This window comes from Cavia porcellus, unplaced genomic scaffold (genome assembly GCF_034190915.1).
Source record: "Cavia porcellus strain 051 isolate PalLab524CR breed Dunkin Hartley unplaced genomic scaffold, mCavPor4.1 scaffold_13, whole genome shotgun sequence".
NCBI lineage: Eukaryota > Metazoa > Chordata > Mammalia > Rodentia > Caviidae > Cavia > Cavia porcellus.
The window spans coordinates 42,272,971-42,286,575 of record NW_026947496.1 but is presented as its reverse complement, the minus strand read 5'-3'; the positions used below and the strand labels follow the sequence as shown (position 1 = coordinate 42,286,575).

Below are 13,605 nucleotides of genomic sequence, written 5' to 3'. Positions count from 1 at the left end.
ATCTGTTTCTTGTCTCTAACAGCTTTTAATATTCTGTTTTTATATTGAATTTTTGGGATCTTTATTATTATATGCCTGGGTGTAGCTCTGTTTTTCATTGTACGTGGCTGGAGTTCTGTATACCTCATACATCTGAATATCATTTCCTTTTCCTATGTTTGGGAAGTTTTCCTTAATTATTTCTGTGAATAGCCTTTGTAGTACCTGTTTGTAACCCAGCTTCTTCATTCACATTCTTTATTCTCGAGTTGTAGATACTCTTGTCATCTTCTAGCCTTTGTATTGTTACTGCTTGTTTCCTTGTTATTTTTAAAAAGGTTTTTATTTCATAATCCTACATTGCAAACCTGTCCTCCAGTTTGGATAATCTATGCCTAGTTTCTTTCAAGCAGTTTTGCCATCTTTCCATGGAGCTTTTAATTTCCTTGTAATCTCTTTGAATCTGTTTCATGTATTCTATATTTTCTTTATATTCTTCAACAAAGGCTTCTCTCCTTTGTTTGAGTTCCTCCATTCTTCCATCTCTGTCTTCTTGAGGGGTGCTTAGCATCTTTTTTATTAATATTCTTATATCTTGCTTTACTTGGTTAAATATTTCACTTTTGAACTTGTCTATGAGGTCCCAAATACATCTATTTATGTCCACTGACACTGTGTCGGATATTGCATGTTTGCTGGTCCCATTCTCTTTTGTATTTACCTGTCCTGGGTCAGTGTTCTCAGGGTTGTGACCTGGGGACTTTTTGTTGTTGCTTCCTCTTCTCATCTTTTTTGTTTCTTCCAGGAGAACCAGTTTCTTTCTTTGTTGCTTACAATTCTTCTGAAGCATGCTGGCTAGGTAACCCTTCCCACTGCAGTGTGCTAGTGAGTTGCAAACAGTGGCCACATATGCTGGCCCCTCTCTTCCGGATCAGTCAACCTGCTGAGGTCTTCACTCTATTAGTGTATACCACCTCAGCTCTGGATCAGTCAACCTGCTGAGGCCTTCACTGCATTAGTGTGTGCCATCGCCATAGGGAATTGATTTCAGATAACCTATTGGGTCTCACCCAGGTCACACGATCCAGGCCAAGCTCACTCGACCAATCCCATTCGGGGAGGAAACAACGGACTGAAGTCACTACTGCCCCTTGTTCTTGCCAGTCCTGCCCAGTCCTAGAATGTCATCTGTTGGAGCCCCTTTCTCTGTGGAATGGTTTTATTTCCGTCACTCACCACAGGTAGATGCAGGTTCCCCGCTAGCTCAGCTCTATATTCGGCTCACAGACCCCCGACCTCAGTGTGACTGCATTTCCAGTGAGTCGAAGCAGTGGGATTTTGGACTGCTCGGTAAGTCACCGCCGCACCAGTTCAGGCACTACAGTGGGAGCACTGAACCTTTAGCTGTTCCAATAGTAGCACAGTGAATGTATGTTTTATTGGTTCTTCTCACCTTAGTTTCTTCTTGGGATGCGAGAATTCATCTCCCTCTGTTCAGGACTCCCCACATTGTATTATGTTGAATTCTAAGTTGACTATCTCAGGGAGCCTCTGTAGCCTCCTGTTACCTATCCACCATTTTTGCCAAAATCTGGATTAGAGTTTTAATATATGAATTTGCAAGGTCACAATTCCATCCATAGCAGTAGGCATTCTTTTCTTGCACTAAGTTTAGAGAAAAACATTTCAGTTTTTCACCATTGAGTATGACCTTGCCTGTGGGCTTTCCATACATGGTCTTTATTATGCTGAGATATCGTCGTTCTGTTCCAGTTTGCTAAGATTTTTTCATGACAGTTTTCAGTTAGGTCAAATGATGTTTTAAATGTCAATTTGGATGATTATATTATTTTTTCTCTTTATTCTGCCATTATTATTATATTGATTAATTTTCATATGTTGAACTATCTTTGCATTCCAACAAAAAGATTTCATTTGGTAGTAGTAACATTTTGTAGCATATTGCTGAATTGCATTTACTAGTATTTTGCTTAGAACCCTTGCATCAATATTTATCAATGATATTGGTTTGTATATGTATTTTTTAAATAATATCTTTGTCTGCTTTTGTTATTAGTGTAATTCTGCTTTCATCAAATCATTCTAGAGTGTTTCCCACTTCTTCAATATTTTTTCAAAGAATTTGAAAAAAATTGGTTTCATTCTTTTTTTAACCTTTTGGTTGAATCCACAAGTAAAGCCATTCAGTCCTGAGCTTTTCTTAATTAGGAGGGTTTAGGTTACTGATTCAGCCTCTGTTGGTTACAGTAGTTCCCCTCTTCTTCATAGGGAATGTAAAAACCCAGTGGATGCTTGAAACCACAAATAGTATCAAGCCAAACACGTTATTTTTTTATATATGTACATAAATAATATTAATTTATAAATTAGAAACAAATCACAATAATACCTGGTAATAAAAGAGAAAAATTATAACAATAGACAGTAATGTAAGGTATATGGAGGTGGTCTTTCTTGAAATATTTTACAGTACACTTCTTGTGATGATATGAGATAATACAATACCCATGTGATGAGATAAATGATACAAAGCATAGCTATAGCCACCTTCTCAGGTTTACTTGAGTACCAGCACCACAATTCCTTAACAGTTGACCTGATAACAAGATGGCTACAAAATGATTAATGGATAGATGACCTGTGGACAGTCTATCCTGCCCAGGCAGGATGGGCAGTCCTGGGCATGATGGACCAGGACATCACATATTGGCCTGTTCAAAGAATGAACTTGGAAGGCACCCCTGGAAGCAAGGAAGGTGCTGTGTAATCACCAAAGAGCTGAGGCGCGTCTACCTCCTAAAATGCCAGGTTACCTCTGCACTGAGCAGCTGAAAACCACAGAAGATGAGAAAGATGAAGAGGCCATCTGCTTGGGATGAGAAGGGTATTGCCTTGTTGAAGACTTATGGTCAGAGCATGTACTCCGGGCAGATCAAGCAAGTTGAAGACAACATTCAACAACTTCTCAAGGAAACTAATGAACTTACTGGCATTAAAGAGACTGACACTGGGCATTTAGCTCAGTGGTGTAAGCACCAGCCTGGCAAGCCCCAGGTCATGAATCAATCCCTGGTACCAAAACAAAAACAAACAAACAAACAAAAAAAGAGTCTGACACTAGCTTGGCATCCTAGCTCAGGTGCTCTGGGACTTGGCTACAAATCACAGAGTGGGCAGACTTTGCAGGTTGCAAGGTATACAAAGATAATCAATGCTGATTTGGAGGACCCAAAATATATTATCTAGTTTATCAAGTTTGTGGTGGACCTCAGCAATTAGGTGGCTGATTGTGAAGGGATACTGAAGAAAGGATGAGAGTTGATGTGGACACATTCCCCTGCTCCGAAGATTGACAAGATGCAGGTCGAGAAAAAAACCTGACATCACATACAGTGATGATGGTGGGTGTTAGGAGCAGATTGAGAAACTGTGAAAAGTGGTAGAAACCCCAGTACTTCATCCCACTGAACCTCCCAAGGGCATGCTGCTGTTCAGTCTCCCAGGAACTGGCAAACCCCTCTGTGCCAGGGCAGTCTCCAGCAGGACAGATGTTTGCTTTGTCCGAGTTATTGGATGGGACCTTGTACAGAACTAGGTCGGTGAAGGGACTTGAATCGTTCGTGAGCTCTCTGAAATGACCAGAACAGAAAAAGGCTGCCTTACTTTCTTTGATGAAATTGATGCCGTTGGAGGTTCCTGGTTTGATGATGGTGCTGGAGGTAACAGAGTACAGAGAACAGTGTTGGAAGAGATCAATCAAATGGATGGTTTTGACCCTTGTGAGAACATGAAGGGGCTGACAGCCACATACTGAAACTTTGGATCCAGTGCTGATGAGGCTGGGGAGATGGGATAGAAAGCTTGAATTCAGCTTGCCTGATTTAGATTCACATCTTTAAGATTCATGCCCATTCAATGAGTGTTGAAAGAGACATCCGATTTGAATTGTTAGCACGACTGTGTCCAAATAACACTGGTGCCAAAATTAGAAGTGTCTGCACAGAAGCTGGTATGTTTGCAATCTGGGCACGGTGAAAGTGCGCCACTGAGAAGGGTTTCTTGGAAGCTGTAAATAAGGTCATTAAGTTTTATGCTAAATTCAGCGCTGCTCCCAGCTACATGACATACAACTAAGCTGCAAAGGCTTTCAAATGAAACACTTTTAGTTGGGATCCTGAGCTTACATAAATGTGTTAACACCCACCTCACAAAAAATAGATTATTCAAAATTGTGAAAAATAAACAAAAAACAAAAACAAAAAAACCAAAGAACCAACTCATGGTTTTGTTGATATTCTCTATTATTTTTATTCTGTATTACCTCCACTTTACTCTTTATTATTTCCATTCTTCTGCTAGCCTTGAGCTTAGTTTGTTCTTCTTTTCTAGTTTCTAAAGGTATAAAGTCAAGTTGTTGATCTGAGATCTTTCTTATTTTTTAATGTAGGCATTCACATATATAAATTTCCTTCTTAGTACCTTTTTACCTCATCCCTTAAATTTTATTGTGTTATTTTCTTATTCATTTGTCTCAAGATATTTTTTCATTTCTTTTATTTCTTCTTTTACCCACTGGTTGTTCAGGAGTATATGGTTTAATTTTCACATAGTCATGGATTTTCCAGCTTGCCCTCTGTTATTAAGTTCTAGTTCCATTCAATCATGGCTAGAAAGTTTATTAGCCCTTGGTTAGTAGCATAACAACTTTTAAATTCTCTGAAATCATTATTTTTCTCAATAGATTGAAATGACCTGTGAGTACACAATACTGCCTGCTTCAAAAATGTTGGATTTTTTTCTTGTGTAAACAGAATCTAAGAGTGAAAACTGATTGGCTGCTGGAAAAATACATAGATGCATCCATTGGTGGCTCCTCTGTTCTCTTCAGAATCCAAAGTTACCATACTCTTTTGAATCAAGCCTGACTGCAATAAAGAAAAGAAAGACAGTTGTTTCTGGGAAGTACCTGTAGACCAGGCCTAGAAATGGATCTTCCTACATTTCACTGGCAAAAGTTCGCTCAGAGATCCACCCTTCACTGTCCAGGAGATTGGGAAATATATTTTAACTGTAAGCTCAAGAAGAAAAGCAAATGGATTTGTGAATAGCTACCCTATTCTAGATTTCTATACATAAACTATCAATCAAACATAGGTTGACAATAAAGACTTTTTCCCATACACCTTTTCTTAGGAAGCTAATTGAAGGCAAAATTTAAAAATATGAAGAAAAAGAAAAATGTAAGGGCTAGAAATAGTGAATCCAAGTCAGGAGAGCAATGAAAGGAATGTGTAGGATAGGAGATGTTTAGAAGACTCAGAAAGCAAACAGCTCATAATTGAGTAGGGAAAGAGTGAGTTCACAGAGGAAGAGTCCTTAACAATAGCGAAGATAGGAGTAGGGACTTAGCTCAGCCGCACAAGCACCTGCCTGGCAAGTGAGAGGTCATGAGTTTATTTCCTGGTACAAAACAAAACAAAACAAAACAAAATAAAACATTATTGAGGACATAGTGGGACAAATAGGTAAACTTGAATATATCTTAAAGATAATTTCTAGACAAGAAAAAAATGTACTTGAATTTGGTGTTTAGAGCTTTATTTTGCAAAATGACATAGTTATATGACATTAAATCCACAAAGACAAGAATATGACATGACAATGAGCATCATATACACAATCATATAATTCTTAATTATATATTGATCAAGACTCTTAATTTAAATAACAAAAATCAGTCCTCACTGGTTTGAGCAGAAAACGCATTTATTTAAAAATGTGGGTGACTTAAGAACTTCTGAAGGTTCATAATTTAGCCAGTGGGGATCACAACCACAGTGAGGTTGTCCAAGAGGACACTACAGTTGCTACCATTTTTATGCAGTGGATGACGTCCTTTGTGTTATTCAGTCACAGACATTGGGTACTGGCAGCTGCTACTGGCACGACGAGCTCCTGTTCCTAAACTGGGGTAGTTGTTACAACTACCACAAGTGCCCCAGAAATTCTCATTATCCTTTATCTTTTTCATTTGCTGTTTCCATTTTGAAACACTCTTAAGTAGGTCCTAAATTAAATACCTACCCAATATTAGCAAAGGGAAACTAGGAGGATAAGGATTTGCATTTTCCATTTTCAGTAATAGTAGAAAAGCTCGGATTTAGGTGGAAAATGTCATAACATAAGAAAAAGTTTCAAATTCTGTGCAGCAAAAAATGAACTGCATATTATCAACTTTTACAATCTGAAGAGAAATCATTAAAAATTTAACTTTGCCAGAATTTAAAAATTAGTATTCAAAATGGGAAAAAAAAAAAAAGATGCAGCTGATATACAGTGGAAGAAGATAGGGTTAGTGATTAGAAAAAGGACAAAGGGGCCGGGATACAGCTCAGTGGCACCAGCACCTGCCTGACAAGTGCAAGGTCATGAGTTAGATTCCTGGTAACCCTTCCAAAAAAAAGAAAGAAAAGAAAAAAGACAAGAGGCAACATTTTCATCTGCCACAGTGAGACTGAAAGATCCTTTCTATGAAAAGGAGTTTTTAGTATACATTTTCAGTTAGAAATGGAAACTAAAGGGAAAACTGAGAACTTTGTATTAGAAAGATGAATGAAAGAGTATGTTACTCTTAGCTTGGTAATTATAGAAGGAAGTTAATGCCTCGAGTTCAAAGTTCATCAGCCAGGAAATAGCCATTTAGAGTTAGAGGGGAAAAAAAACATCGGAATAGTCAAAGATGCTTATCTTCAGAGAACAAAAGCCAGGAGAGGAGAAAAGGATCAGAAAACTTGCTTTTCATTATGAGTTCTTACAAAGAAGATGATTTTTTGAAAATATATACAGGTATTATCTGATTTTTTTCATATTTCTTGGGAGATTTTCCTTTTTAGGGTGCTGATGACTGAACTGAGTGCCTTGCACACATTAACCAAGCACTCAACCTCAGGCAACTAATGAATCTCTCTCTCTGTCTCTGTCCTCTCTCTCTCTCTCTCTCTCTCTCTCTGTCTGTCTGTCTCTCTTCTCTCTCTCTCTCTCTCTCTCTCTCTCTCTCTCTCTCTCTCTCTCCCCTCTCTCTCTCTTTTCCCCTCTCCCCTGCCTCCCTGTCGCAAGTCAAGGCCTATATGCATTTAGGTTACTTATTAAATGTTTGTAAACAATAGAAAAGTATTTTCTGCAAGAAAATTACACACCTTGATTATAATCTAATTCAAGTTTCTGGTTATCTGGTTACTTTTAATATTGTCATCTTGTTTAAACTAAGATAAAATCTGATGATGCATCAGAATTCTGTTATGGTTTGGGTAATGCTGAGAAAAAAAATCTAGAATAGCGTTCTGCTGCTTCATTTCTCAAAAACAGAATTCCCATGTGCATGTATGGCAAGTGTGCTGTGTACTAGTACTTGTGCAAACTTTATTTCCACAAACTGCATCTCTCAGCATTGTAGAAATTCCATCCTTTCTCGGATTCATACCCACCCTTCCTTCTGAACTATAGCCTGACAGCCACCATCTTCCTCCTGGGGTCCCACGCCTGAACTAACTCCCTATAGTCATGTCTGACCCTGGAATATCACCTGGACTCTCAAGGGCCATTAGGATTTTGTAAAAATCTTTCTTTTACTGATGTTTTTAAAGTTAGAGTCTCTTTTTCTAGGGCCCAATTAAGAATCCATGAGAACTGAACCAGAGGCAGTTTGACCAACAACTGTTCATCTACATTCAGAATCACCCTGACTGTTTTCATCAGTTTGGGCCACTGTATCACCACAGACCGGATGATATGAACAGGAGGGATTTATTTCTCACAAATTGGACACTATGAGCAAGATCAGGGCGCCATCTTGGGTTCTGGGGAAGGACCTCTCCCAGGTTGCAGACAGAGGCATTTCTTGACGTGTCTTCACAATGCAAAAAAAAATTTTTTAAATCAGAAAGAACTCTCTGGGGTCCTTTTCATTAGGATATTAATTCCACTCATGAGGGTACCTCATGATATAATGACCTCCTGAAGTCCTTGTCTGCTAATACATCACCTTGGGGCTACAGCCCTAACAAATGAATCTGGAGAGAAACACACACATTCATCCATAATCACCATTGTTCTTGAACACCCATGTATTAAGAAAGCTTTTATTAAGATAGTTTTTCTTGGACTTTTCTGGGTCTCTTGTGGGGTTACTAAATCCTAGGGTAAGCAAAAATTTTGTGTGCCAAATAATGTTTCATAATTCCACACTCATGTTACGGAAGGACTAAGCTCATTTAAAGGTTGAGGTCAGTCACTGGTCTACTAATCACCCAAAGAAGAACTAGGTCTGTTAGCAACGGAAAGTACAGGCGAGGGCACTGGGGCTTAGTTTGTGCTGTGGTATTTTAGTTATGCATCAGACAAATGATCTGGAGTAGGACAAGGAAGACTGAGGCACCTGGGAAGCCCAGCTATTTTGCAGACTTAGTGGTCCAGATTGAAACCATTATAACCCTACATGCACCCAGAAACACACCAAGTGCATTCCAGAACTCAGAGCACAAAAGCCACAGGATAGTTCAGCAGTAAGCCACACTGATTCAGCACTGAGGATGAGAGTCAGATATCAAAGTCCAGAGACTGTCTCAAGTCAGGCCAAACCTAATAGTCCACATGCTGGTCACAAAGAACAACACTTGAAAAGCAGACAGTGAACAGGGAATAATCCTGTAGCCTCTGGTTTACACAAAATACCTCTGTTAATTTCCATTCGTCTTTCTTTAAAGTTTAGGAAAGTCCTTTGGAAATTCCACTTTTTCTGGGCTATGTGAAGAGGAGTTTTGTTTAATGGAGTGTAGACTCCTAACAGAGAAAGCCTTGAGAGCCACGGTCATCATAGTGGAGAATCTCAAGGGAAATCATTTCACGGTAGACTCGTCATGCTGCCTGCCATGCCCCTGACCCCCTCCTCACTGTGATGCCTCCATAGCTAAGAATTTAGGGGGCATATGACTTACTTTTTAAGCAGAAATGATTCTCTATAGTCTACAAGAAATGCATCAGGCAGTAAATAGGTAAGAATAGGGAAATGAGTAGTAAAACAGTCAAGATACTAGTGCAAACTGAGGCACTAAGATATAAGACACATATTGGGTCACAGTAATGAGTAGGTAGAATAATTTTAGAAACTCACTATGCATTCATCAGTGCATTTCCCGTCTCCCTTGGGCACAGATTTGCATTACATTTCTAGCCTCTGCAGTTGTATGTAGCCACGTGACTGAGTTGGCTCCAAATGAGAAGTGATGCACACCATTTCCAGCCCTTGCCCAAACCAACCTCCCAAAAACACTTCTCTTTGACTCTGCAGAACAACTTTGGAAGCTGAGCCTGGAAGATGGCATGGATAGAAGGATCTGGGGTCTGTGCATCTCTGCTGGGGAACATGACCACTGAGTAGGAATACCTAGGAATTTTACATCTGAGAAAAATGCTTTTGCCTTTGGTGTAAAGTAACAGTGATTTAGGGTTTATCTACAGTGGCAGCTTGTTTTACCTTACAATTACTCTTCTAAATTATGGGGAAACTACAGAGATGCTCAGAAACATCAGACCAGAAAGCAGTCATCGTTAAGGGCATGTGCTGCCAGCTGCTGTATGTTGGCCCATCTGAATGTTTCCTTCTCTATCCAGTTCACCTTCTATTCACGGCCAAGTGTGTTGAGATAGAAGTTTACATGTATTTTCTGCAGTACCTCCTGTGCAAGGCATTCTTCTTTCTGTGCAATCTCAGACACTCTCACACTCTGCCAGAACCAGCTATGACCTTGCAGCTGTCAAGTCCAACCAAACACTTTTCAGTCCTTATGGAGCAGCTTTTAATATACAACAGTATACATTTTAAGAAATGTTACATTTTTAGTTTTCTCCACAAACTCATCTGTTTCTGTGTTCTCTTTCCTAGCAGAAATAGAAGTCTAAATTCAACCATTATTGGGGTTCATTTCTCATGTTAGAAGTCTAATTCAACCATTATTGGGGTTCATTTCTCATGTCCTTGGTCTCACAAAGTTCAAGGTGTCCTTGGTCTCACAAAGTTCAAGGTTTTAGACAGCACAGCACAGAACAGAACAGAACAGAACAGCACAGAACACTGGGGTAGTGTCTACGAAAGTCTGTAATGACGTGTTTTTGTCCATCATATGTATCCTTTGGAGGCTACAAGTTTCCCTGATTCCATTTTAAGCCTGACACTGTTGTGCTAGATTTCTTTGCTGGATAGATATCACACTTGTCACCTAGCTGTGGGTTAAAGGAATAATACACCAGGCTCAGCTTATTTCCCTGCCCTTTAGGGCTCTCTCCTTGCACTCCCAGTTTTGTAGTCCCCCTGAAGCTCTTCCTCTGCTCTCAAAAAACTCAGTTCTTCACTCCCTAGGGAATTAAACATCCTTGATCTCTAAATTCAAAATATGTGCTTGAACTGGGAAAAGGTTAAAACGTCTCTCACCAATACATTTATCCAGAAATAAAAGCCTCACCAGAGAGCATGTGGCCCTTTTTAAAAATAATCTTCATGTATCTTTCTGAGGCTTACAATATCCCCTTCTTGCAAGTCTCTCCTTGATGAATTTGATGAATATTCTGCATTAGTTTCCTTTCATTCCCTTGGTTATTGCTCCGTTCTCTTTGTTTTCCCTGTCCCTCAATCAGTGGTATGCTTTTCCTCCTTAGTCCTAGAAATATTTTGAAAAACTATATACTCTCTTTGTATATGCTTAAGAGGATATCTAATTTTTTATTTTAAGTAGTTTATTTTAAGTAGGTTTTATAGTATATTCAAAGTATCAGTATTTTAAAATATTACCATTATACCATTCTTTTAAACAGATCTAATGGAATCTTTAAAAAACACATGGTGGTTTGTTATATCCTACTAATATCTGTACTTAAAAATATTTCAACAAGCTCTTTTTTGTGACAGTTGTTATCTCATCAGGCTCATTTTCCCCTTTGATATATTTTCTTTCCCACAGAATTTAACTGTTATGTATTTGTTTGGTAGTTTTCAGTTTTTTATTAATCACCACCTTCTTTGGGAAAAGTCACTAAAATTTACTTGGCTTCCCATAGTTATAAGACTCTAAATGTTAAAGATTTCTTTAGGTTTGTATTTTTATTATAATAATTATTAGTATGCAGTTTATAAAATATATTTATAATTCTAAATTTGATACATGTTTGTTAAATAGAACAGCAAAGCTTTACATCAACTTTATTATACTTTATATGCTAAAGTTTAACCATTTTTAAGTGTGCATTTTGGTGCATTTGGATAATTGTGTGCCATTATATACAAACAACACCAACTCAAGATCAACACAAAACATTTCCTTGGCCCCAAAAGTTTTCTCTTGCCTCTTTGCAGGCAGCCCACAGACCTAGTCTCAGAGGAGTACTGATTTGTTTCTGTCACTACAATTGTGCCATTAAGAAAAACATTTTTCCAGGCCTGGTGGGATATACCTTTAATTGTAGCACTTAGGAGGCTGAAGCAGGAGGATCATGGAGTTCAAGGTCAGCCTGAATTTAGCAAGACTCTCATTTTGGAAATGTGTCTTTTAATTTATATGGCTAGAGGTACATACAAATGTAATTAGATCTGTATGCCTATCCATATTTACCGTTTCTCACTAGTTTAGTTATCTGTTGATAATTATTTCTTGTTGGAATGTGACAGGATGGAGCATTAGCCCTATCCCAATTTTTCATTTTTACACACATAAATTCGGAGAAACCTTATAAACTCACACAAATAGTTGAAAGAGAAAAGAAGCTGTTTTGCTTATTTTGTCTTGTTTTATTTTTATGGCAGTGTTTCTCAATTATTTGAACTCTTTTTGAATTATGCCAAAAAATCACAAAGTACTGTTTAACCACAGACTTCCGATGGTCCAGTGAGGTCCTATGCTGATTTGGATGGCCACAGGGATGAAGGCCAGTTGGCTGGCAGAGGGTCTGTTACCTAGTCCCGGAGTCAGTGGCTGTCTCCGAACAGACAGTAGTTGCAGTTGCTCCTCTGAAATACCAGAGGGTGTTCCCCCTCTGGGGTAAAGCAACACCGCACTGTGAAGGGAGTGCCCTTCTTTTGGAAGCTGTAGGAGAAGTAATTGGAACAAGATAAGAAAAGATACTATTTCCTGTTCCTAGTCCATCACAGGCATGTACTCAGGCAGAGCAACTGAAGGGAAAATTGAAGCAGAAGCAGAGGATCTGGAAATAGATTCGCTTAAAACATCCACACTCGTGTATCCTGTGGAGAGTCTTCAAACACCCTCAGGGCACTTTACCCCACTTTTTTTCTGCTTAGTTAGAATTACCTTGAGTTGAGTTCCAGGTTGTGTTCTTCCATTTAGTTTTCTATGCTGTTCTAATGTGACTTAGTCCACATTTTTGGTTTCACAGCTCATGGACAAGCTGATAACTCCCAAATTCCTTGTATCTCATCTCTACTCATTGTCTGAGAAGCATATATCCAACGAGTTGTTTGACATACTCACTTTTGTGATTCCTGTCATTATATGTAAAACCTAATCCCATTCCATTTTTATGAAAAAATTCAGCCTCATAAACTGACTTAGGAAAGCAGCTAGTACTTTTCTATCACTTTATATACAGAGTGACATACCTGTATGTATAGAATAATATATTTATAGTACATAAGTGACTCCTGTAGTAAATTATTTTATTTTAAAATGAGAAAGCTAAGCAAAATTCACTGAGGTAAAGTAAAATTTCAGTGACGTGTCAAAAACATAAGAGAAACAAAAGATTGATTCTCTGCCTTCACTTAGTTGGATAGAAATTTCCTAAATAAAAATTTTAAAACCTGTACCTAATAGAGCCAAAGTTTCAAATAGATGATACAAAGCATATTTTTTCACTAATTTTAATAAACAGTAGGATAGTGCTCATTTGGCAGCACATGTACTAAAATTGGAATGGTACAGAGAAGATCAGCACAGCCCTTGTGCAAGGATGACATGCAAATCTACGAAGTATGCCCTATCTTTTCTCAAAAAGAAAATGTAGGATAAATTTTAAATCTATATAAAGGTACTATATACTATTTTTTCATAGAAATATATGACAGTTTGTGTCTAGATGTCCCCCCAAAGCCTCATGTAATCATTGGTGGGGAGGGCTTTTGGAGGTGGCTGAATCTAGAATGTGCAAAGGTGGGATTAATGATGCTGGGATTAAGGCTGGGTGATTTCTGGATCAGTCCACTGCTTGGATTGGCACTGCTCTAATCCCAGCAGTCTGGACAATATCAAAGGGGCAGAAAGAGGCTTCCCAGCCCCTCTTTCTCTCTCTCTCTTATTGCTTCTGCTGTCTTCTGCTGCCATGAACTGTTGCTCTCCTGCCATATACGAGTCTGCCTAGGAACCGGCCAATTATGGACAGAAACCTCTACAAACTGAGCTAAAAAAAAAGCCTTATCCTCTTTTAACACTGGAGGTTGGATATTTGTCTAAGAAGCAAGAGAAAAATAACTAAGACAGAATTTGAAAGCATTAAAAGTTAATCGACTGAGAAATAAGTAAATCCATAGACTTTAAGATCCAA

The 13,605-nt window shown here is 38.5% G+C and overlaps 1 non-coding gene and 1 pseudogene across 1 annotated transcript; both read left to right on the top strand.

The window, feature by feature from the left end:
• The first annotated feature begins 2,738 nt into the window (after positions 1-2,738).
• LOC100735760 (26S proteasome regulatory subunit 7-like) lies at positions 2,739-4,134 on the top strand (annotated as a pseudogene).
• An 8,809-nt stretch (positions 4,135-12,943) lies between these two features.
• On the top strand, positions 12,944-13,049 carry LOC111757909 (U6 spliceosomal RNA). Its single transcript, XR_002792160.1, has one exon. It is a non-coding gene; the product is annotated as a U6 spliceosomal RNA (small nuclear RNA).
• The last annotated feature ends 556 nt before the right edge of the window (positions 13,050-13,605 follow it).